We start from the raw sequence: 27,250 nt of genomic DNA on the forward strand, positions 1-27,250 counted from the left end.
ATTCACGTCCATCGAGTCGGTGATGCCATCCAGCCATCTCATCCTCTGTCATCCTCTTTTCCTCCTGCCCCCAATCCCTCCCAGCATCAGAGTCTTTTCCAATGAGTCAACTCTTCGCACGAGGTGGCCAAAGTACTGGAGTTTCAGCTTTAGCATCAGTCCTTCCAATGATCACCCAGGACTGATCTCCTTTAGAATGGACTGGTTGGATCTCCTTGCAGTCCAAGGGACTCTCAAGAGTCTTCTCCAACACCACAGTTAAAAACCATCAATTCTTTGGTACTTAGCTTTCTTCACAGTCCAACTCTCACATCCATACATGACCACTGGAAAAACCATAGCCTTGACTAGACAGACCTTTGTTGGCAAAGTAATGTCTCTGCTTTTCAATATGCTATCTAGGTTGGTCATAACTTTTCTTCCAAGGAGTAAGCGTCTTTTAATTTCATGGCTGCAGTCACCATCTGCAGTGGTCTAAACAAAGAATCATCAGATAACAGGAGAAAGCTATAGACATGAAAGACAGCTAAACAGTGGGGAAAAGGAACTCAGAGGTAGCAGAGAGTTTGAGGGACAGAATTGGACTCTGTGGGAGAGGGAGAGGGTGGGAAGATTTGGGAGAATGGCATTGAAACATGTAAAATATCATGTAAGAAATGAGTTGCCAGTCCAGGTTCGATGCACGATACTGGATGCTTGGGGCTAGTGCACTGGGACGACCCAGAGGGATGGTATGGGGAGGGAGGAGGGAGAAGGGTTCAGGATGGGGAACACATGTGTACCTGTGGCGGATTCATTTTGATATTTGGCAAAACTAATACAATTATGTAAAGTTAAAAAAATAAAATAAAGAGTCGGACATGAAAAAAAAGAATTGCATCCAAAGTACACACTGAGGCTCTTTCTGCCATCTTGAAGCCTGCGGAAGCCTGCTGGGAACAGGACTTCTAAAACAACAGTGTATCTGGAAGGCTGTGGTCCAAGGCCATTTTTGCTGGCTATCAGTGGAGTCTCTGGAACCAGAAGGAGCACACAGCTCCTTTGAAAATTGAAGATGTATATTCTCAAGATGAAATTGAATTCTATGTAATTGAGAGATGTGCTTATGTATACAAAGCAAAGAACATAGTAACTCCTGGTCGGAAAACCTAATAAAATCAGAGTTCTCTACTTCAATTTTTAAAAATAAACTGCTTAATTAAAAAAAAAAATCAGAGTAGTCTGGGGGAAGATAGCTCATGCTCATGGAAATAGTGGCATGATTCATGCCAAATTCCGAACCTTCCAGCTAAGGCATTGGACACAGAATCTGTTGCCATGGGAGCCTGGCAGACTACAGTCCATGGGGTCTCAGAGTCAGACCTGACTGAGCGATTGAGTGACTGAGCAAACATACCCTTCAAGATTTAAGCTTACTAAAAAGTAAATAAATAGAAGTATGATTTTGTTCTCTTGTGTGTTGTTTATATATATATATATATAAACACACACATAAGGGCTTCCCAAGTGGTTCTAGTTGTAAAGAACCCACCTGCCAATGCAGGAGACATAAGAGATGCAGGTTTGACCCCTGGATTGGGAAGATCCCCTGGAGGAGGGCATGGCAACCCACTCCACTATTCTTGCCTGGAGAATCCCATGGACAGAGGAGCCTTGCAGGCTAGAGTCCATAGGGTGGCAAAGAGTTGGACATGACTGAAGAAACTTAATACGCACACATATACACATATGCACACTGAGAATGCTCAGTGAGGCGAGAGAAAGAAAAACACATAGAGTAAAAAATAAATAAGTAAATAACTTTCTGAAAACAAAAACAACTTATAAGAGGCTTAGAAGATAAAGTTTAGGAAATCTGCCAAAACTAGATAGAAAAATAGGACAGAATTTAAGGAAATTAGATGATCAGTCCAGTAGATCAAATATCCAAATAAGTTCTACAAAGAGAGAGCTGAAGAAACAAAATGGAGAAATCAGTGAAATAATAAACAAAAATTTCCTGAAAGAGAAAGACAGGAATTTCCTGATTAGAGAGACCCATCCAGTACCCCACATAGAGAATAAAGCACATTATTGTGAAATTTCAGAACACTAGGAATAAATAAAAGACCCTAAAGGCTGCCAGAAAGAAAAAATTAGGTCAAATAAGACATCAGGAATCTGAATGGCATTGACTGCTCAACAGTAACCCGAGAAGCCAAGAACAATAATTTCCAGATTTTGAGGTGCAATGATTGCTTAGACTTAGAAATGGTCAAATATGGGGTGGACTGAGAGCATATAAGGGGTCAGATGTTGACATCACTTTCAGCCCTTTCAACAAGCTCCTGGAAGACTTGCTCCACCAAATGAGAGAATAAGCAAAGCACTATCAACCCAGAATAGGACTCCAGATGGAACAGATAAACAAAATAGAGAAACAGAACTGACAGATATACCAATGGGTTCTGTTACAATGTAGGGTGTTCTATACTCTGTTAGAATATTTGGAGCAGAATAATGGGCAAATACATAGAAAAGTAAATAAATAAAAAAACTCCAAGAGAGGAAAAATAATGAAAAAAGAAAATACAATTATAGTACACAATATGACACAGTTATGAACAATATTCATTCAGTCATGACAAGGAAGCACTGAACACTAACAAAACCATAAATTAGAATGTAAATGTGGTGGCCGTGGAGGTGGACCACTCAGACGTCCCTTCGAAAGACAGCTTGCTTTGGGGAATGTATCCCTCCTTGGGGACCCACTGTTGTCTTCAGGGAAGGCCTGATCTCCTGGGTTCCCAGCCAGTGACTGAGCAGGGGGACCAGCGCTGGCCATGGATACACAGTGCAAGACTTCTGCACTGAGCAGTCTGTATTCTGGGTCTCAGCATCAGCCTGGCCTTGAATTTCTTAGAACGACCCTGCAGTCTAAGGCTCTTCCTTCCCAGTCTTCCTTCTTTGCCCCTCTCCTTCACGGTGTCAGATTGGCCCTGGAACCACCACCTTTATCTTGTTCGTTTCATTTTTTTTAAATCTAATTTTGTGTATTTATTCATGTGTTCATTTTTTGGCTGTGCTGAGTCTTGATTGCTGTGAGCAGGCTTTCTCTAGTTGTGGTGAGTTGGGACCACTCTTTAATTGCAGAGCCCAGGCTTCTCACTGCAGTGGCTTCTCCTCCTGTGGTGCATGGGCTTAGCTGCCCTGTGGTATGTGGAATCTTTCCAGACCAGGGGTTGAACCCATGTCCCTTGCACGGGCAGGTGGGTTCTTAACCACTGGACCACCTTGGAAGTCCTATCTTGTTCATTTTTAGTGCTTCCTTGTTTTCTGCTTCTCAGAGAACCCAAGCTAACACAGTCATCACATTAGGAGGGTTTTAAAAAAGGGAAAATGAGGGGGGTAAGGGAAGGAGGCAGATTGGAATGTTAAATCATCATCCTTCATATTAAGAAATCAATAGATAATATCTGTATGTCTGTAGTGGGGGAAAAACCTAAGAAATAGCAGGATAAGCACATAACTTAGGAACAGTGACAACAATGCCAGAAACAAGTAAATAAAATAACTAAAGGAGCTAACAGTGGTTATGTTAGGGAAGGAGGGGTGAAGAAGGGAACTGTGTGGTTGAGGGGGAAGACGAGTAAGGCCTTGACTTGATAAGTTTTGCTTATTAATCTCTGCCTAATATTATGAAATTAAAAATCATATACCTGTATGAAAGAAAAGTGAAAGTGAAGTCGCTCAGTCACGTCCAACTCTTTGCGACCCCATGGACTGTACCCTGCCAGGCTCCTCCGTCCGTGGAATTTTCCAGGCAAGAATACTGGAGTGGGTTTCCATTTCCTTCTCCAGGAGATCTTCCCAACCCAGGGACTGAACCCGGGTCTCCAGCACTGTAGGCAGACACTTTACCATCTGAGCCACCAGGGAAGTCCTGTACACATATACATATATATCAAGCATAGATACATACATATATCAAACATCTTTAAATATATTTTAAAATATGTAAATATATATCAAACTATATATAGTTTAAATATATGTAAATATGTATTTAAAGTATATAAATATACTTTGAGTTGGCCAAAAAGTTCGTACGAGTACTTGTGCAGCATCATATGCAAAAATCTGAATGAACTTTTTGGCCAGTCAGCGTACGTATTTTAACATTTGATCAAGATTGTGGTGTGGAGACGTGGGGCCTTTTGTTTGTTTGCCCTCTCCTGAATCTATGGCAAGCCTAGACCTCCCCTCAGCTGCAGCCTCTGCTTCCAAGCGTAGCTCATTTCTGAGTACACACCCAGAGGTGTATCCAGCATTCGACAGTTAGAATAGGAAAAAGGCCACCGCCATTCTGGACTCCTTTTTCCTATTCTAACTAACCTCCAGGAAGCAAGGAAAGACACTCACGGATCCCAAGAAGGAAAACTGAAGAGATCCAAACCAACTGTTCCCCAGCTCTTTCTGGGGACCCCACTCCACAAGGCTTATCGTATGCTTGCAGCTCAGCCCAGGTTGACTTCTTTCTTACTCTGAGCTGTCAGCAGCTCGTTAAATCCGCCAAACCCTTTCCTCCCCGGGTGACTGACGGGGCTGAAGAAGGAGGCGGAGGCATGAAGAAGAAAGAGGAGGGCAGAGCAGCTCCCCACCCCCGACCCTCCCCGACGACACACACAGCTGTGACTCCTGCCTTGCGGCCACCTGGGCCCAGAGACAGCTGCCCCAGAGGCCCCTGGACTGCTGCCACATACCTTCCTCCCATGGCACTCAGGCTGGGTGGAATGTGGGCAGGGACACTGTGGGGAGGCAATTCTGTGAGTGAGTGTGTGTGTGTGTGTGTGCATACACACCAGAGAAACCTCACACCATCACCTCATGTGACCACAGTTCTTCTCTACATTGGTGTGTACCCACCTGGGTCTCCTACTGGGCTTTCCTCATCTCCATCTAGTCTTGGAGTAGGTGACACAAAACAGGAGACACCGAATTGTTTGGGGACCAGGAACTCCAGAATGCCCTCCCATAACCCCGTGAGTTATCTTGTCAGCAGCAGCACATTATTTAGGCCAAGAGACAAAAGTCATCCCAATTGCCAATATAGGAACCTACCAGAAGACTTTTCTTAAAGGTTTTTATTCTGTACTGGGTATAGCTGATTAACTGGAGAAGGAAATGGCAACCCACTCCAATATTCTTGCCCGGGAAATCCCAGGAACAGAGGAGCCTGGCAGGCTACAGTCCATCGGGTCACAAAGAGTCGGACAGAACTGAGGCAACGAAGCATGCTGCTGCTACTGCTGCTGCTAAGTCGCATCAGTTGTGTCCGACTCTGTGCGACCCCACAGACAGCAGCCTACCAGGCTCCCCCATTCTTGGGATTCTCCAGGCAAGAACACTGGAGTGGGTTGCCATTTCCTTTTCCAATGCAGGAAAGTGAAAAGTTGAAGTGAAGTCGCTCAGTCGTGTCTGACACCTAGCGACCCCATGGACTGCAGCCCACCAGGCCCCTCCGTCCATAGGATTTTCCAGGCAAGAGTACTGGAGTGGGGTGCCATTGCAACCAAGCATAGCTGGTAACAATGCTGTGATAGTTTCAGGTGAATAGCAAAGGAACTCAGCCATACACATACGTGTAGAAGATTTTTGATGACAAGAACCTAAAAAAAGAGACAGTGAAAGTGTTAATCACTCAGTTGTGTCCGACTCTTTGCAACCCCACAGACTATAGCCCGCCAGGCTCCTCTGTCCATAGCATTCTCCAGGCAAGAATACTGGAGTGGATAGCCATTCCCTTCTCCAGGGGATCTTCTGAACCCAGGGATCAAACCTAGAGGGAGACAACTTTTTCTCCATTTTATGAAAGTAATACATACTGGGAGTTCCTTGGTAGCCTAGTGGTTGGAATTCCGGCCTTTCACTGCTGTTGCCTGGATTCAGTCCCGTCAGAGAACTGAGATTCCAGAAGATCCACGGTGTGCCCCCCACCCAAAAGTAATACATGCTCAGTTGTTTAAACTTAGAACAAGACCAAAGGGCCGTAGGTGCACAACCCAAAGGTGCCCGCTGTTCCCCTGGCTCTTTCAGTCCTTTGTTTTTCAGCCTCTTTCAGAACTTTGAAATATTATTTCATGCGTAATTTCATTTTCCATTTTTCCACTTAAAATTTCATCAAATGCATTTCCTTATACCCTTAAAAACACTTTGTAAGCATTTTTTTAGAAATATTATAATATCCCAGCTCACAGATGCAGCATAATTTGCCCAATCATTCTTTGTTAGACTTTTTAAATTACTTCAAGATTTTTAAATTAGAAATAACGTTGTGATGAACCTTTGGCATATAAATCTTTGTCCTCATTTCAGATTATTTCCTCAGAATAGATTCCCAGAAATGGAGCTGCTCAGTCAAGTGGTATGCATATTTTTAAGGCCAAGTAAATCTTTTTTTAGGCAGACTGTGAAAAAGTTTGTTTAATATTTAATAATATTCATATTTTTCATCTGGAAATGTATAAGCCATTAAGTGCATGCCGATGGTCTGGCTTAACAAGGCGTTTTATTTATATGTCTAAAGCCATTCTCTACCTGTCACCTACCACATCCCTTCTCTCACCTCCAAAGATAGCTGTTATTCTGAATGTGTATTCTCACAGATTTTTAAATATTTATTTTTATTTAGTTAGTTATTTGACTGCACCAGATCTTAGTTACGACTTGTGGGATCTTTGGTTGAATATATGGCATATGGATCTAGTTCCCTGACCAGGGATTAAACATGGGGTCCCTTGCGTTGGGAACTCAAAGTCATTGCCACTGGATCACCAGGGAAGTCTCTCAGATTTTTTTTAAGAATCAGAACTTCAATAATGTAGGATGTTGGACTTCCCTGGTGGCACAGTAGCTAGGAGTCCACCTGCCAATGCAAGGGACACAGGTTCGATCCCTGTTCCAGGAAGATTCCCCATTCCACAGAGCAGCTCAGCCCGTGCACCGTGACTGCTGAGCCTGTGCTCTAGAGCCCGGGAGCTGCAGCTACTGAGTCCACACGCCACAGCTACCGAAGTCCACGCGCCGAGAGCCCAGGCTTCACGACAAGAGAAGCCACCACCATGAGAAGCCTGTGCGCCACAGCGAGGAGGAGCCCCCACTCGCCGCAACCAGAGGAAGCCCGCACACAGCGTAAAGTACATGATAGATGATCTTTTTAAAAAGAATAAGGTATTTTGGTTCAAGAATAAGAGAGGACGAGAGAGGGGTAGGGATGAGGAGAGAGAAGGAGCAGGAGACTGAGAAACGGAACTGAAGAGAGAGACTGATTTGTTTGGCCTTGGACCGTATTATGCTGGAGTAATTATAAATTCAAGCAGCTTCGTACCCAATCCCCGTTGTACTTACGGAATGCTCATGGGAGGAAGACGTACATGCACACTGAACATACGTGGTACCACCTCCTTCTCTCCCAAGCCAGCCCGTCTCACCTCTCCCCCAACCCCTTCGTGGGAACCAGACACACTTGTTAAACCAGTAGGTAAGGTCTAAAATGGGGCTGCCTGTACTTGAATCCAACCTCCACCAGTTGCCAATCTGTAGCCTTAGAAAAGTTGCCCTGCATTTCCAGAATCCCCTCTTTTTTTACCTGGAAATGAGGATGAAGCTAATACACTATCCCCTTACCACAGCTGTGACATGGGTTCAACAGGATAAGCGCCTAGCTCCCTACTGTGTATGTGTGACTTTACATTGTGGTCTCTGGGTGTTAGGGGACCTAAGAAAAGCCATTTCCCAGGATGGTAGTCAGAGGACCCTTTACAAGGTTTAGCTGAGGGCATAGTATTGACATTATCCTTGGTTTTCAGAAAGCCGTGAGAGGCAACACACTTCTCTCTTTTACAATATTTTCCTTGAATCCCAAGATGTCTGAGTACAATTTCATATGGTAATTCTGATTGAAGGTTTCCCCTCTTTCTTTACTTTTCAAACGAAGGAATGGTCTAAGCATCAGTCCACACCTGCAACCCTGAACTTATCCTTTTTTTCACCAATTAGGCCAAAAAATTTCAATGGTTTTCAGTCCATATACACCTAATCAAGGAGGTCGGATGTCTGGATTATAGGTTTGAAGACCTATGATAATCAGGTGCCTCAGATTCTTCATCACCTAAACGTCTGGATGTTTATATGGATCAGAGATGGAAGAGACTGTATATGATAGGGATTGATGTTTAGTTCTAGCTAAATTTAACAATAATCTAGTGATAGTCAATGGTTGTTAACTTTCTTACATCAGGAACATCTTTTAAAATATGATTATTTTGTTGTTGTTGCACTGCATGGCTTGTGGGATCTTAATTCCCCAACTAGGGATCGAACCCACACCCTTGACAATAAAATCATGACATCTTAAGCACTGGACCTCTGGGAAATTCTCTAAAATATGATGCTTTCCTAAAGAGTATGTTCTTTCTCTTAAAAAAAAAAAAAACGCACATTCACATTAGAGGTTTACAAACAAGAAGGGAGTTGAGATTTCCCTGAAGCCAATTCACAGATTCTCCAGTAAGAAATTCTGATCTTGTTAGGAAACTGAGACCCAGAGCAAGAGATCCAAGGACTTGCCCCCAGTCACACAAACATATCTCAGCAGAGGCAGCTCTGCTGCCCAGAGGATGTGTTGCCCCAGGAGCCAACAGCAGGGGGCCCGCAGGGTCAGGTTTCAGGGGTAGGACAGGAGTGGAGGTGCTGTTTTGCTCAGAGTCTCTGATGCTATGCAGGTGGGGCTGAAGACCCAGAATGCAGTTTTTCCCCAAAAGGGAAAGGGAAAGGGAAGTTGCTCAGTCGTTTCCGACTCTAGCGACCCCATGGACTGCAGCCCACCAGGCTCCTCCGTCCATGGGATTTTCCAGGCAAGAGTACCAAAGTGGGGTGCCATTGCCTTCTCCATTTTCCCCAAAATGCCAGTGCAACTCCCAAAACAATACTATGAGAAGTCTGTTCCTAAGGGCTTCTTAAGCCTCCATGGGATTATGCGAGGGAGGGCAGCTAGTGTGATCCGGTGTGGTCCTTCCTTTATGACCAAGACCCAACAGTGTGGTCTGGGTCAGTGACCCATGAAGCCCTAGAAAATTAGAGATTTTAGGAAAAAATATTTGGAATCTGGTGGCCTATTATCATCTAGCATCCTACCCTGCTTCTGTTGGTGTCCAGTGGCCCCTGCTTTCCTTCTGGATGTGTTTCCGATCTTTTCCAGGATTATTTCCAGTTAGCCATGCCCCCTGCCATCTATGCCCTGCAGTGCCCCAATACCCTTCTCCAGAGACAGCAGCTTACCCTTTGTGAGCTCTCCCCTTAATTCTGTATGAAATCTATGCTAATATTTTCTTTGAAAGTCTGTGTTTAAAACTATTTTATCTTGGATTTGTTTTCTAAGCAGGTTACTCCATTTCCTGCTTTGTATGCATGTATGCATGTAATTAGGGAGTGAGGGTGTGTATGTGTGTTTATTCCTCTGTTGTTTGCAACACCTCCCAGTTGGAGATCATTTGTAAATTCAGTTAATGAGCATTTAACACATTCCCTTTGATGAAGCTGTTAAATCTGGGCTCCACACTGGCCTCCCACCAGACACCGCCCCCCTCCCAAGCCATTTGTGTTTACCTATTCTCAACTACTTAGTTATGGGTTCTTGTTTGTTGGCACAATGTCAAACTAACCTTTTGTCCTGTCTGGAACACAGAGAGCTTCATTTTTGTGAGAAAATGCTTAAATCTGTATTCAAAGCAAGTTTACTTTACGAGTGGGCTTTTATTTTCACCAAGCAAAATAGACTGTAGACAGAACAAACATTCCATGGTCACCCATGTCAGGCATGTGGCAGCAACACATCAGCTATAGCTGTGGGCTTCTGCAAGAACAAATACCAAGCTCATAACCTGCGGGCTCCAGCTGTCAGAGAGTTTTCCTGGATTTAATTATAACTTGATCTCTGAAGAGGGCGTGTGTGTCAAGTGTGCTTTTCAATCACTTAAGAGAAAGCAGAGTGAGTGGCGGGGCTGCCCTGGGATGTGCCCGTGAGATGAGCCTCCTTGCAGCAGAAGATCATGGGAGTCACGCACAAGCCTGTGCCAGTCCCAGAAACACAGCTGGTCTCCTAGGCTAAAGAAGTAAAAAGAAACAGCACACAGGTGTATTTAAATTCAAAACTCAATATAATTAAAAATACAAAAACCGAAGGAAGGGATTGAACTGCATATTCATCTCTACCTGAAACAGGAATAACCTCTCAGAAAAATCCTTCCATGGCTTCGCTTCTTACCCACCATGGATGTGTGCCTCAGGCACTTTTCCCTGACCTCAAGAATAATAGTTTAGTTCTATAATGCCCTTGTTGTTGTTTAGTCACTCAGTCGTGTCCTCTTTTGCGACCCCGTGGATTGTAGCCTGCCAGGCTCCCCTGTCCATGGGATTTCCCAGGCAAGAATACTGGAGTGGGTGGCCATTTTCTTCTCCAGGGGATCTTCCCCACCCAGGGATCAAACCCGGGTCTCCTGCATTGGCCAGCAGGTTCTTGACCACTGCGCCACCTGGGAAGCCCTTTAATTTCCTACCTCTCAGCAAATTCAGCCTCTCGGCAAATTGCACACCAACCCTACAGCCGACACAGACCTACACACACACACACACACACACACACACACACACACACACACACCAGTTTGAACCATCAGAAAAAATGTCCTGGTAGCAATCAAATTATAATTTCTCACCTGGTTCTCAGCAGCTGGCCCCAAGTCTGTGTTTCTAAATGAGAACACTCAGGTTGCCCAAGTCATTTACATCAAAGCCTGGTTCCTAACAAAGACCAGAGAGATTTCTCAGAGATTTCATCCTCCAGCCTTTAGTGTAGCAGAGACAGTTACCCGGAGACAGCCAAATGTCTCATGGTGTGCAATCTTTTTATTTTCCTATTTTACTGCGCAAAACAGACAGATACAAAGCTAGCTAGGTTCCGTGGATTATTTGGGTTAATTTCCACCCCAGATCACCTGACGTAGTCCATAATTTGAGAAGTATTTTACACTGTGAGTTAATAGCAGGCAAGGAAGGAGGTGGGAGGTTACCACTGGTGTTGACCCAGGGAGAGGGAACAGTGACTAACCTTATGCAAACACAGCCATCCGCCCATCCGTGTGTAAAGGTGTGATCCTACCTAATCCTCCCTGATTTCAAATGCCTCGCAGTCTCAAACTTAGAGCCCTTAACTTCGTTTTTGTTGCTGTTTTCCTTTCCTGTTGACTTGAGGGTAAAAGGTAGTGAAGTGGTTAGAGGGAGACCTCCCCCCAGGAATCTCCAGGCCTGTCTGGTGCATTTATCTGGGTGGCAGTGCCACGGAGGTCTTCATAGCAGCCCATGGTAGCCTTTGTCCAGAATAAACTTAAACAGAAGGCTTTCAGGCAAAGATTTTTTTTGTAGCAGATTAGCATCAGAGACATAGATAATTGTGACCTATAGGCTATTGGATTTGAAGACCATCTGAACATAGGAACATAGAAACAAGCATAATGAGTATTATACATTAGGAAATAGGGTTGGAGATGCTACTTCCTGTAATGTATACCCAGAGGGTGATTTGATTTCTATCCTGCCTATGTACACTTGTTATATAGCGACCTTGAGTATAAATGAGAGTCATGAATTCTATGAGGAAAGTCTAAGTTTCAATGCAATGTTCAGTTTTATCTATGGTTGCAACCAACACCCTTAGCTTTTCATCTTTTTTTTTTTTTTAATATTCACAGTTATAATTTATGGTAGCAAAAGTATATAGAATAAAATTAGCAAAGGAAAAAGGCTTACAGGGTGGATGGAGTCCAGAAAAAAACAGGTATGAACATCACCAATATTCCTCTCCCAAGTGGAGTTGAGACAGTGCATATAATTCTTTTGGCAATAACATGTGACAACCTATATGAAATATTGGCAATAAGGGAAGCTCACCCAAGTCTTGGGGCATCTCTAGTTTTCATCTTTGATGCTCAGATATATGGTAAGAATTTCCCTTCTCTCTCCCAGTTGAGAACTGGGAATTAAACTTAAAATTATGGCTATAGATTTCCATGTGTTTTACCAAAGAGATGAAAAGGCATCTTATCTTCCAGACTCTTTTTCTTTACATTATTTTACCCCTACCATTTCTGACATTTTCCTGTCATTCTCCTTGATCAAAATATTACTGTTTTTGATAAACACCCAGGATAATTAGGACAGCTTTTTTGTAGTGTTGATTCTCTTTATTGGTGTTTTTAGAATATCATTTGGCCCATGCAAATTCTTTGAAATGTTTCTCATGTGGAAGAGTGAATATCATAAAAAACGCATGGACTGTGACGTCACATTTTTGGTCCTCCCATTACTAACCTCCACTGGGACATCTTCAGAATGTCTGACCCACGTGGTCAGGTCTGAAAGCCAAGTCACTGGGAGGATCAGCCTCCTAAACACTCTTTCATTCACTGAAAGTCCAATTAGATGGTGTCACATTGAGGGGAACATAGTGTGTTTTTTTTTTTTTTTTTTTCATTTTTTATTTAAATTTTTAATTGCATCTTTTTAATTTTTTTAGACTGCTGTTGTTTATTTTCTGGCCATAGCTTTTGGAATCTTAGTTCCTGGACCAGGGATTGAACCCAGACCCCAGGAGTGAAAGCCTGAGATTCTAACCACTGGACCACCAAGAAATTCCTTTTAAGTGTTTTTTAAATATTGAATAAATCTGAACTTCTGAAATTTAAGGGCCTTTAAGGGATTCCAAAGCTTAAACTATTCTCTCTAACTTTTTGGAATTAAGTTCAAGTTTGTTTAAGTCTTGTTTAGCAAAATTCAGATTATATCAGAGAAGCGGTGGGGGGGAGTTTAATTTTACTAAGACACGCCAAGACTCTGGGTATGGCTGAGAGCCAACACATTTCTCCTGTGGCATGTTTTATCTTGCATTCTTCTCACTAGTTTAAATTATGACCTAACTGGGCCAAAATTGTCCAGTGAACAAAGACTTCTCAACTAAGAGAAAATACTAAGTTTGGAGAGTTTCGTTCTCGTTCAATAAAGAAGCTTTAAAAACAAAGTGATCACTGGTTAAAACATAGTATTTTTGAGTTTCCACTAAGATCAATCTTGTGGCCGCTATTTGTATTCAATCAACAGAGTTGACATTGACAGATTTGAGAAGTGAGTTTTGACTGTCCTCTGTCTTTTTTTGTTTTAATTGGAGTATAATTGCTTTACAGTGTTGTGTTAGTTTCTGCTGTACAACAAAATGAATTAGCCACACGTATACATATATCTGGAGAAGGCAATGGCATCCCACTCTAGTACTCTCGCCTGAAGAATCCCATGGACGGAGGGGCCTGCTAGGCTGTAGTCCATGGGGTCACAAAGAGTCGGACACGACTGAGCGACTTCACTTTCACTTTTCACTTTCATGCATTGGAGAAGGAAATGGCAACCCACTCCAGTGTTCTTGCCTGGAGAATCCCAGGGACGGTGGAGCCTGATGGGCTGCCGTCTATGGGGTCGCACAGAGTCAGACACAACAGAGGTGACTTAGCAGCAGCAGGAGCAGCAGCATACATATATCCCCTCTTCCTTGGATTTTCTTTACATTTAGGTCACCACAGAGTGTCCTCTATCTTTAATCAGCTAATTTATTCTTTCTTTCCTTTTTTTTAAAATACATATATTTTACTAGGCCTATTTTTTGGGGGAACCGTGCCTTGCAACATGCAGGATCTTAGTTCCCCAATGAGGGATTGAACCCATGCCCCCTGCATGAGAAGCACGGAGTCCTAACCTCTGGATCACCAGGAAAGTCTCCTCCTTCCTGTTTTAATGGCATTTCTTTCCCTGTTCTTTATGATGTGATATTTTCATTTCTACTTGGACTGCAACTTGTTCTTATCTCTACATTGCCTTCCCCAGTGCATTTTCACTTAAATCTGTTTTCTCTGTTTGTAGAATAAAGGGTTGTCTGTGATTAAAGAAATTGCAGATATCAGCATGCAGTAGAGGGAGATGCTTTAAAGGACAGAAAAGTAAAACTTTTGCTCAGTTTAAGGTCTTGAAAGACCCACTTAATAGGTGCAATAGGTCGCTGAGATTATATCTACTCCCATTTCTTGTATTTACCTTAATCCTAATACTTCCTCTTCTCTGAGACAACTCTCTGAGATATGGGGGCTCAAAGGCCATTTCACTTCACTCTCTGCCCTCTGTTTCACCAGCTAGAGTAGACATCTGTCATTTCTATAATCTGCCCACTTCCATAATCCCTTTTCTGATAACAGCATCCAATTCCTTTGCAGCCTACTATTGCCCACTATCTGCCCACCTGGTCTAGTGGGACTGAATCCACCTCCAGCTCTAAAGGTTGTCCTGTGATGGAGCCCTAGCCATTCACAAGAGCATCACATGCCCTTGGCCTCTCTGCTTGTAAGAGAGGCATAGGGCATTTGCCTAGAAAATTCTTGCCTGGAAAATTACATGGACAGAGGAGCCTGGTGGGCTACAGTCTGTGGGGTCACAAAGAGTAGGACACAACTTAGCAACCAAACAACAACAACAAAACCTTGTTTCCTTTGGAATCCTAACTCTCTAATTACAGTCACTAAAATTCCCCTGCGATGCAGGAGAAGCAAGTTCGATCCTTGGTTAAGGAAGATGAACAAGGAAATGGCAACCCAGTCTAGCATTCTTGCCTAGAAAATTCCATGGACATTGGGGTCTGGAGGGCTACAGTCCATGGGGTTGCAAAGAGTAGGACACAACTTAGCAAGTAAACAATAAGGGCCATGGAAATTGTAGTTAAACTCAGTTTTGTTGAAACTACTGAAAAAGAGGTGTTTTATCCTGCAGTTTCTGAGATGGTTGATTTAAGCCTGGAGCTGCTGGTGGCTGTCTTCGTACCATGCAGATATGACTGCCTGAGATTAAATCAGCACAGAGAAAAGCAATACTTAGGGAAAGAGAAACACAGATCCCCCCAAATATTCCTGAGTACTAGAATTCAGCCCTGATATTTCAGTTATAGGATCCAGTAAATCCCCCCTTGGTTTCAAGTGATATGAATTGGGTCACTTGCAACACTGAGCCCCCACACTTGGTCAGCAGCCCAGGCTTAAGCCCTTCCTTCCCCTTCCTGCTTCTGTCTCATCCTCTTTCACATTAACTCCAGCATCACTCTCATCCACAACACTGGAGCTCAGAGAGTAGTCACTTCAAGCCCTCAGCATCCAGGACACCCAGGGAGACAGAAAAGTACAGCTCTGGCAGCTGCCAAAGGAGCCCCTCAGGGCGTGAGTCTAGGAGAAGCAGGGCAGGAGGGGAGGTGTTAGGGGCATTCCTGCAACCCAAGACGCAATGATCCTGGGCTGGGGTTTGGGGAAGAGGGGAGAAGGAAATTCTAACTGTTCTGGGAAAGGATGCAAGACCCACACCTGTGCTGGTCAGTGCGTGTATGATGATGGGGATAGAGGTGATGACACATGGAATCTGGGTACACAGTTCCACATTGATACCCTTTACAGACCTTACACAACTGAATGTGATCAGAAAAAAAAAAACCAAAAAACAAACCTAAAAATCTATGTATAGTCAAACCAATTACAGTTATTTACGTGGAATACATCCCATTTGTGCCTAATTACCGTGAGACACCATAATGATTATGTACTTCATTAAGTATGTGTCACATTAATTTAATTTCTTACATTTTATTTGATGACATCTATAAACATGATACTTTCATGCTCTAGGTTCCTGGTTTGTTTGTTAACATGTACAAATTGGTCATCTGCCAACAGCTTTAAAATAAAATATAACGCCAAAACATTTCTACCTGAGGAAATGAGGGACCCCAGACTGGTAAATAAATGGTACTGTTCCTAGTTCCCTTATCACCGGGGAGGCATCACCATCGTATCTTGGGTGATTATGGCCCAGTGAAAATCAGGTGGTAGATAACTTGTCCACATTTGATTTAGGCAAAATCACTTGAAAAGGAATATTAGGAAGACCTTTTAAAAACATGAGAAGTTGGAGAATTCCCTGGCGATTCAGTGTTTAGGACTCAGTCACTTTCACTGCAGTGGCCAGGGTTCAGTCTCTGGTCAGGGAACTAAGATCCCACAAGTCACGAGGCTCGGCAACCCCCCCCCCCGCCACCCCACAAAAAAAAAGTGAGAGGTTAATGCAAAGATGAAACTGTGTGGTAGAAGGAAAGTGCAAAGGAGGAACCTCAGTGTTCAGATCTGTAAAATGGGAGTCATAAAGTCCTACCTCATGGAATTGATGCAAGGATTACATGAGAAGATGCGGGATTATCCAGCAAATGCTAGCTATTATCATCTTTAGAAAAATGTGGAGTTCAGCATGAAGGTAGCCTTCCATGAGGAAGATAATCTTATTCTCTGACTGAGTAGATTTTATAGGAAAATTGTGATTTACTATGTAAATATGAGCATAAAACTCCTGTATTAGTTTAAACCACGTGAAGTTATTTTTATAGGCCAAAAAATAGTCTGGTTTTGGCAAATTCATGTGATCCAATCTAATATGAATAATGAAGGTTACTTCCTCCCGTCTGTCCATCCTCAGTCAGTCAGTCAATTTAGTCACTCAGTCATGTCCGACTCTTTGCAACCCCATGGACTGCAGCACACCAGGCTTCCCTGTCCATCACCAACTCCCAGAGCTTACTCAAACTCATGTCCATCAAGTTGGTGATGCCATCCAACCATCTTATCCTCTGTCGTCCCCTTCTCCTCTCAATCTTCAATCTTTCCCAGCATCAGGGGCTTTTCAAATGAGTCAGCTCTTTGCATCTGGTGGCCAAAGGATTGGAGTTTCAGCTTCAGCATCAGTCCTTCCAATGAATATTCAGGACTGATTTCCTTTAGGATGGACTGATTGGATCTCCTTGCAGTCCAAGGGACTCTCAAGAGTCTTCTCCAACACCACAGTTCAAAAGCATCAATTCTTCGGCGTTCATCTTTCTTCACAGTCCAACTCTCACATCCATATATGACCACTGGAAAACCCATAGCTTTGACTAGATGGACCTTTGTTGGCAAAGTAACGTCTCTGCTTTTTAATATGCTGTCTAGGTTGGTCATAGTTTTTCTTCCAAGGAGCAATTGTCTTTTAATTTCATGGCTGCAGTCACCATTTGCAGTGATTTAGGAGTCCAAAAAATAACGTCTCTCACTGTTTTCATTGTTTCCCCATCTATTTGCCATGCAATGATGGACCCGGATGCCGTGATCTTAGTTTTCTGAATGTTGAGTTTTAAGCCAACTTTTTCACTCTCCTCTTTCACTTTCATCAAGAGGCTCTTTAGTTCTTCTTTGTCCATCCTCAGTGCCTCCAAATTATGAGAACCATGCACTCATCTGAAGAGACTGACTGAGCTTTCTCCACGAATGCTAAGCAAAGCTAAGAGAAAACCGAGAGAGATCGGGGGGAGAGGCAAGATGTGATTGATCTATTAGGTACTGAAATGCTCTTTGAAATCAAAGCCAAAAATAAGGGCTAAGATTAAGAAAGCCACAGCTTGGGGCATAAGATACGTATTGTGGTTGTTATTTTTGTTGCTGCTGGTCTCCTGGAAACATTTGAAGACTCAGTATAAGGAAAAGGACTGAAAAATCCAGACGTGGCAAAGGAGAGAAGTTTAGAACCAAGAAAAATAGATACTAATATTTAAAAGAACTTAGTTAAATTCTTCCTGAAAAAGAGCGCCTGGTATCTTTAACACTGCTAACAAGATCAGGCAAAAAGGGAAAAAAAAAAAAAAAAAAACCACTGAATAGGGAACAGGAAGTATCTTTGTAAAGTGTACTTAATGAAGTGTCTTTAAGTATTACTTGAGATTAAAAGGTAGTCAGAACTGTCTTCTGTGATGATCTTTTCGTAGAATACAGCTGGAAGAGAGAGTCTTATGTCCTGCCTCTGGGAGCTATATAACTAAGCCATCCAATTTGAATGGTTATCTAATTCATTTTTTGAAAGGTTTTAAACCTCTCTTTTCTGAGTCCTGAGCTTGCCTTTCACCCACCATGGGCAGAAGGTGCAATCCGTCTTCCCCAGATCCCAACCCTGCATCATGCTGGGATATGGACTAATAGAGCCTTCCACAGAAACTGGATTTTCTTTGGTGTATGGATATCATTACAGATATTAGCAACACTCAGCTTTCCATCACATCTGAGTACACTGGCCTGTGGGCTGCGTGACTCAAGCATAGCTTGTGGAAGTCGCCACACCTGGAAGAGAGCTGTGAATGACATTCCCCTCAAACATTGAGTCTCATGGGAGCTCAGTCACTAAGGATGTGACTCTCAAGCCCAGAGCTGAGTTTGGGCATCTTGTTTCTCTCTCCTGGAAGTTCGCATCAGGGCACAGCTACAAAGGCAAATGATACTTGAATTTCATCAATCATAGGCTCTACGCCAGGCTGTAAAGGGTCAACTGAAATCAATAGGACCCCAGAGTGGAGGATCACATCTACCACGATCTATGACAGTCTGGAAGGGCTCCCTGAACCTGGATGTGGGTACACGCAGAGTGGCCACAGAGCGTCTCACAAACACGAGATGATAAAACCCTATAGGTGGTCAGTAGTCTGGCAATGACCCTTCAGATGTGCTTAGAACCAGATTGCTCCTGGACTAATGGGAAGCAGAGAAATCGCTTTGTCTCCTCAGGTGTGCTTCCTTGCCCACAGCAAGGACTCAACAGCCTAAGAAACATCCCCGATGGGGATTACAATTCTATTCAGACAAATGCCATGTTGGAGGACGTGTCGACTGTTTGCTTCTTTTCCTTTCCAGAATGAAAGTGTAGGGATTGTCTTGCAAAGGCTTCAGGGAACCACTTGCTCTGTCTGGACCCTGGGCAGCGCTGTGAGTGGGTCTTTTCTCCCTGCCTGGTACCCCTGCCCTTCTCCGCAGCTGCTCCCTCCCAGGCGGTGATGCTGGAGCCCCCAAGCCACCGAATCCCGGAGGGGGAGGGGAGCTTGAGAAACCTTGTTTATGCCGCTGATGGTGGTGGTTGTTGTTTAGTCACTAAGTCACGTCCAGCTCTTTGTGACCCCATGGATCCTCTGTCCATGGGATTTCCCAGACAAGAATACTGAAGTAGGTTGCCATTTCCTTCACCAGGGGATCTTCCCAAAGAGGGATCAAACCCATGTCTCCTGCATTGGCAGGCAGATTCTTTACCACTGAGCACCAGGGAAGGTCAATGCCACTGGTGCTAGTCTCCAAATTTTCTTTTTTTTTTTAAATTAATTAATTTACTTATTTGGTGCCCTGGGTCTTTGTTGCAGCACACAGAATCTTTTATCTTAGTTGCAACATGTGGGATCTAGTTCTCTGGCCAGGGATCGAACCCAGGCTCCCTGCATTGGGACCTCAGAGTCTTAGCCACTGGACTGCCAGGGAAGTCCCAGGCTCCAAATTTTCTATAATCTGCATGCACCCTGTAGCTTGTCCAAGAGGCAAAGTGAATTAGAATCCTGGGGGAGACATCAGCTAGAGAAGTCCCATGGGTCAGAAAACACTATGCTTTAGAACTGGGCTTTCACATGGCCCTTACCCTTGACTCAACCACACTAGTTTTCCTGGGAGGAAGAAGAAAAGGAAAGGTCCAATTCCTTTGTCAGAACTTAGGAAGTATTTGTTCTTCTTATACATGCAAAGAGCATTAAGATTCATCAGCGGGCAAGAAAAACCTGAGGAATCATTGGCCTGGTTTGCGGCTGAATGTTCCACAGGAAATCTTGTGAATGGCAGTTGGGCCCTTGTCATGGTTCTCAGAAGACCAAGGGGACACTCTGAACACAGATGTCTGCCACAGCTGACTGGCCCCATCAAAGAAGGATGCTCACGTGGCACTGGGAACTCCCATGTTTCCGGAGTGGCTCACTTGGATTTTGCAGAGAGAAATCTAGTTCCATGGCCATGAATTCCTTTGCAGATGTGTTGTGGCCATGAGAGAAGGCAGACAAAAATGCAAATGAGGCTAGGAAACACAGCCAGGAAATAGTCACAGGGCTGGCAATCAAATGGAGACCAGTGGCAGAAGCCAGGAATGGTTGAGACATAGATGGCAAGGTCAGAACTGTACAAATCCTGGGTCCTTCTGTTATTAGATAAGACCTTGGACAAATTACCCAACTCCACCTGATGCGAAGAACTGACTTATTTGAAAAGACCCTGGTGCTGGGAAAGATTGAAGGCAGGAAGAGAAGGGAACCTCAGAGGATGAGATGGATGGATGGCATCACCGACTCAATGGACATGAGTTTGAGTAAGCTCCTGGAGTAGGTGATGGACAGCGAGGCCTGGTGTGCTGCAGTCCATGGGGTCGCAAAGAGTCGGATATGACTGAGAGACTAAACTGAACTGAACTTTTGGTAAGACGTTTGCCTAGAACACAGTCTAGAACATAACTACTTGATATGTGGTGGCTGCTATTACTTTTATTGTTATTGTTTCACAGAAAGGTCTGCACACAGCATGAAACTGCTAATGTCCCATGTTTTAAATAATACTTCATAAATAGCAGTGCAGAGCTGTGAACTTCAGCTTATCTGGTCAAATCCTAAGCCTTCATTCATCATGGAGGAAGAGCGTGGAGCAAAAAAATGGCTTGAAAATTTCCACTGCCCTTCTATCTTATAGGGTAGAAAAGCACCTGGAAAAGCACCAGATTTCTTTCTAAAGTGGTTCAACATCACAGCAGGGTTTTCTAGCCTCAGCTCTCTGTGCTGCATATTGACATTTACCTTTTCCAAAGAATGCGAGTTAAAATCCACTGCCATAGCTACTTTACTAAAATGCATAGAATCTGGTTCTCTCTTTTGAAACAGGCAAAGGAAAATGTCACGAATGCCTAGTAAGTCCTTTGGGTTAAGAGGACATTGACATACACAGAGTGTTGAGTATTCTTTGTGCTGTGCTAAGTCACTTCAGTTGTGTCAACTCTTTGCAACCCTATGGACTGCAGTCCGCCAGCCTCCTCTGTCCATGGGAGTCTCCAAGCTAGATTACTGGAGTAGGTTGCCACGTTCTCCTCCACTGAATCTTCCCCACCCAGGGATCAAACCCACATATCTTATGTCTCTGGCATTGTCAGGCAGGTTCTTTACCACTAGGCCGGGACTATGCTTTGCTTGTGGGTAAGTCCAGATCTACTGTTTCTGTTTCAGTAACATAACAAGAGAGCATTTTGGATCTGGAAGGGTCTGAGGTTGTGTCTAATCCAATGTCTTCACTTTACAGATAAGGAAACAAAGGTTGAGGATATGAACTAAATGAGTCCTAGGTGACCCAATTTAAAGGTGGTTTAAATGTAGCTTTGGGGAAAATAATAACTTTTGATGCCTTAGTGGGGTGGGCAGGCTCATTACAGGCGGTTATCTTGAACCCTTAGAGAAAGGAGCTCTCTGTTTGCACACACGCATGTACACACACACACACACACACACACACAATCTCTCCTTACTCCCAATTTTGCTTTGTCCCCAAATTTCAGAGAAGGAGCTGAAGTAAACACATCAACAATCAAGGCATTTTTTGAGCAGAATAGATCCATTATTCTTTGGGTGAGCAGGGTCCAGATTCTCATTTCTCTTCTTAACTCAGCTTCTTCTCCCTTGAGGAGAGAGAGAAATGGAGAAAAACTGCAAGAGCCAGTATTCCGAAACAGAACTTTTCACCTTTTCGAGGACTGATGTACAGGGCAGCCACCCCACACGACAGAGAGACGTTTCCTCAGTGGCCCGTGGTTCAGTCAGATTAAGCCGATGGTCAGCACCGCGGTGGAGGCGGGCGGAGGGGCACTCTGCCCGCTTTTGAAGAAGCGCAGGTGCCTGAGGAAGACTTTGGAGTTGCTCCCAGCATGCCTTTCTTCCTCGGACCCCGCCCGGGTGAGCGCTGCGTGATGACAGGGCTGCTTCACCTGCTGGTCGGGGCCAACTGCTGTACTGCTACTCCCTGCCCCTCAGTGAGATTGCCTGTGTCTGACCTTCAGAAGGCTGTGTTCCATCCTCCACACTAGCGCAGTGGAGACAAGGACGCTCTACAGTACTTGGTCATCTCCCTATCAGTGTCGGGAAGCCAACTGCTTAGCATTCTTCCAAACAATGAAATTGAAAATTCTGTATTATTCTCATGGGCTTCCCAGGTGGTATACTGGTAAAGAATCCGCCTGCCAATGCAGGGGGCATGGGAGACTCAGGCTCGATGATCCCTGGGTCAGAAAGATCCCCTGGGGTTGGAAATGGCAACCCACTCCAGTATTCTTACCTGGAGAATCCTATGGACAGAGGAGCCTGGCGGGGCTACACTCCGTGGGGTCACAAAGAGTCAGATATGACGGAGCGACTGAGCATAGCCTGTTATTCTAGTACCACTTACATGCATAGACTTTATTAAGCCATTTCTAGTTGCCATTAACACCTGTTGAAAATTCTTGTTACAGTAGAGAGTACTGCTTGTTAAAAAGCAAATTTCTATGGATATTTGCATATTCTTAAATTTTTTTTTAATTTTTTAGTCACACCATGTAGCATATGGGATCTTAGTTCCCTAATTACAAATGGAACCCATACCTTTGCAGTGGAAGCTGTCCTAACCACTAGACCGCCAGGGACAGCCCTATTTGCATATTCTTAAATACATTTTATATGAGTAATAATGACATTTGCTTAGCATTTGCTATGTTCTTTGGCCCAATATTTCATGTAACCCTAGAGTCTACCTGGTATTTCATAGCCCCATTTCATAGACGAGAAGACTGAACCTCAGGAAGCTTGAGTTGCAGACTCAAGGACGATTAGCTTAGAATGCTGCCCTGTCAGGAATTCCCTGGCAATCCAGAGCTTGCGGCTCCACACTCTCACTACTGAGGGCCCTGGTTCACTCCCTGGTGGAGGAACTAAGATCCCACAGCACGCCCAAACCAGAGAAGGATGCTGCTCTGTGGAGCTCTAAATGCAGCACGTTAGGAACTCATCATCTCCCAGGGCCCCAGTACCCAGAATTCTGTGTTCTCAGTGTGCAGCGCTTATTCAGTGGCAGTTTGTAGGAAGGAGGCAAGGGCAAACAAAAGACGTGCCGAGAAGAGGAGGCATACGTGGTGGCTCTGGCTTTGCCTCTTGTTAAAGGCTTTTTGCAAAACTTTGAAGGCACACATTTTTATACTTGTGAAGTCAAAGGTCAAGAGTCAAAGATGTGCAGTTGTGAAGGGTTAACCTCTGTGTGAGGTCAACCTCAGGGAAGAAAGGTCTTGGGGAAGAGAATTTCTTTGTTACTGAAATCTACCATTTCTATGTGTCCAGGGCTGCTCTTCAAGAAGAGGGAAGAAATTTCTGGAAAAGAATACTGATAAGGGCCTGTAACATGAAATAGGATTAATTCATTCACAGAGGGTAGGACTCTGGACCCGGGTGCAACACTGGCCCAGGGAGCCACTGCTGACTTCAGGGAACTACAAAGGAGAGGCCCCGTGGAGAATCTCATCACTGCCGTCACTAGGAAAGCCATCTTCTTCCTTAGTTTGTTTGTTTTCCTGAGAAGAGATGATGATAAAATAGCTTAGATTAAAGACATTGTGTTTGAAGACAGTCAGTTAAGGGTTTATTTATTAAACAAGTTTTATTCGATTGTGACAACACTTTAAGATGAGAGCAATATTTACTTTGAAGCTAGGATTGTCGAATTTAGAAGAAAAAAAATACAGGATATCCAGTTAAATTTGAACTAGAGATACACAGATTTCACATATATGTACACTCTGCAATATTTGGTATTTTTGTACCAATTATTATGCAGTTCTTTGTGTTTTGTCTGGTAACCCTATTGAAACATCAGTGTAATACATCAGTACTACCTTCAGCAAAAATTAGTGCATAGCTAAAACTTATGCAAATTTTGAGGGAAATGCCTGTGTGCTCAGTCTCTAAGTGATGCCTGACTCTTTATGACCCCATGGATTGCATCCTGCCAGGCTCCTTTGTCCATGGAATTTCCCAAACAAGAATATTGCAGTCAGTTGTCATTTCCTTCTGAAGATCTTCCCAACCCAGGGATCAAACCTGCGTCTCCTGCACTGGCAGGCAGATTCTTTACCGCTGAGCCATCTGGGAAGCCTTTAAGGGAAATAGCATTCATAAAAAGATAATACACTGAATTGTTGACTTGAAAAACATTTTACCATAACTCCTTATTTGGCAACTTCCCACTTTCAATAGGGGGCTTCCCTGGTGGCTCTGAGGTAAAGAAATTGCCTGCAATACAGGAGACCGGAGTTTGATCCCTGGTTGGGGAAGATCCCCTGGAGAAGGAAATGGCAACCTACTCCAGTATTCTTGCCTGGAAAATCCCATGGACAGAGGAGCCTGGCAGGCTACAGTCCATGGGGTTGCAAGAGTCAGACATGACTTAGCGACTGAACAGCAACAACATTTTCAGTAAGTCTATAAATTTCCTATCAGAGAGTCAACAGATAATCATAGTTTTTCTTGAGCGGAAATATTGTTAAGTAACTCATAAATAAAGCATGCAGGGCATTCTGCAAGCATTTAAAATACTTTGCAACTATAGATAATTGTTTATGTGTTAAAGGAGAGAATTCATTCAAAGAATACACAAATAACCATTGAGCACTCCTCTATCACAGGCAATGAAATTTCACTTGCTAGTCCACTGCTCACCTTCTGCTGTGTGGTCCGGTTCCAGTCCATGGCCTCAGGGTTGGGGACCCTTGTTTTAGAGAATGGTTTTATGAGACTATGTGAATTTTAAACTATAACCAATCCCAGGAAACTTAATAATATTTTATGGGTAAATATGACATTGTAAAGATTTATTTTTTATAATTTAGGCTTTAGATACTTACTTTTCAGCATTTATTAGTGCTATAAGATTTATGCATCCTGATATCATTTGAGTCCTTTAAAAAGTTCTCAGGGTTTTTTTTCCTGAGAAGTATGTACATTTAAGAAGCCTTTGGAGTGAAAGGTCAAACTAAATTGGAGGGGGCACAAGAAGCAAAACATTGCTTCAGGATGTTATCTTTAGTTACAAATTCTCAACTCTTTAATCAGAGTAAATTTACAGGGTGCTGATCCGGTCCTTCCTCACATTTGAATGAAGGTTTCTAGAATCAGGGATTGTAGTCGAGATGCTGAGGAGGAAATGAAACTTTTAAGTTGCTAGGACTTGTTTCTACTGATGCATGGATATCGGTTATGCAACGCTTTGTAGTTCTTATTCAACACTTGAGAGGTAGTAAATTGCTTTGGGGTAGAAATGAATTAACTCTTTCCTATGACCACATTACCATAACATACTGTCAGAAATGATTTAGTAAACTGAATATGGAAGACTAAAAACCTTAATATAGTTCCAAGAAATAAATTGACTAATGTGCCCTTTTCATTAGTATGATCAGAGTCACAAGATGATTTCATAACCTCTGTTGTCTAATTCAGCAGACTCGGGGTTGGAAGGATATAAGACCTTCCTGTGTCCATCAGATGCTTATTTCCTTTATAACATCCTCACCAACTGGTCTAACATTTTTAGGTAACTAGAATACATATCAGGGATCTGGTTTAAAAAAAAAACCTCTTTGTCCCTGCCAGAAATAAAATATTCTGTTCTCTTCATTTAGAGCAAGGAAACAAGATCAGGCCAGAGTTTCAAAAACCTTAAAGCACTGCCAAAGATTCCCTGTATCTTCTACTTGAGGGAAGAAAAATTAATGATAAACCCTTCTTTATTGGTAGTAATATCAATTCTACGTCTAAAATCTAACATTCTGTATCTAAATAACCTCCATACCTAAAAAACAACTAATATGTTTATTAGGTACCAAACACTGTGGTAAATCATTTCCATGTTCTTTCTTACTTTAAAATGTCATCATTTAATTTTCACAAGAACCTTCAGATAGTTTCTTATGTTCTTGGTTAATAATGATGATCAGAGTCAGAGTTAGAGAAGTTAAGTATCAATAATGTACCTACCATTTTAATACTAGAAGGGACCTCTGGAATCATAGAATCCAGGCTTCTAATTTTCTAAGGTTTTCATTGAAATATGTGAGTGGTGCTAGTTGTGAAGAACTTGCCTGCCAATGTAGGCAATGTGAGAGATGTGGGTTAGATCCTTGGATCAGGAAGATCCCCTGGAGGAGGGCGTAGCAACCCACTCCAGTATTCTTGCCTGGAGAATTTCCATGGACAGAGGAGCCTGGTCGGCTACAGTCCATAGAGTTGCAAAGAGTCGCATATGACTGAAGCAACTTATCACCCATGCACACATGTGTCATAAAGTCAGAGTGAGGAGTCTTGGATCCATTGTGTTATTACTTCATACAGCCTTATTCTCAAAGTCATATGATATGTCCCCATGCTGCAAAAAATAGCCTATACCTATGTATATCTATATATCTATACTTATCTATGTATCTAATAACATGATTAAAATTATTCTTCTTCTCCCAATTTGACCATGGTCCATGGACAGACGAGCACGGCAGACTACAGTCCATGGGGTCACAAAGAGTCAGACCTGACTGTGTGACTAAGCACACAAGGTAAAGAAGATGTGTTTGACTCCAGGCACCTCTGTACTTTAAACCTGATTAAAAAATAAAAACATGACATCCAACAGCCACAAATATCTCAGCACAAGTGAAACAGTCTATAATGGGCCATATGGTAATCCATAAAATAAGACTCAATATAAAAAGATTGAAATCATACAAAATATGTTTTCTGGCATGATGGGAATAAATTAGTGAAGAAAATTTGGTAAATTTATAAATATAGAAAAATTAAATAACACACTTCCAAATACCAATGCATCAAAGAAGAAATTGTAAGGAAAATTGTAAAATGTTTTGAGATTAAATAAAAGAAGAATACAATGTACCAAAACTTATGGGATGCAGCTAAAGCAGTGCTTAGAGGGCAATGTATAGCTGTAAAATGCCTATGTTAAAAAAAGAACTACAGTTCTCTGGGCTCAGACCTAGTTTGCAACAACATATCTCAAGGCACCAAGAAGGAAAAAACTGTCAGTAAATACAGGATCCATCATGGTTTCCTCCCTTGGGAAATTGGAGAAAAACATTGAAATCAGTGGCATTCTAAGATAATGTGGATGTCATGTTTTTATTTTCTCACTTCTAT

The 27,250-nt window shown here is 43.0% G+C and overlaps 1 protein-coding gene across 1 annotated transcript in view; it reads left to right on the plus strand.

The window, feature by feature from the left end:
* Positions 1–27,250, plus strand: part of SASH1 (SAM and SH3 domain containing 1) — a 259,539-nt gene that overhangs the window by 8,440 nt on the left and 223,849 nt on the right. The gene's annotated exons all lie outside the window — the stretch shown is intronic.

This window comes from Bos indicus x Bos taurus, chromosome 9 (assembly GCF_003369695.1).
Source record: "Bos indicus x Bos taurus breed Angus x Brahman F1 hybrid chromosome 9, Bos_hybrid_MaternalHap_v2.0, whole genome shotgun sequence".
NCBI lineage: Eukaryota > Metazoa > Chordata > Mammalia > Artiodactyla > Bovidae > Bos > Bos indicus x Bos taurus.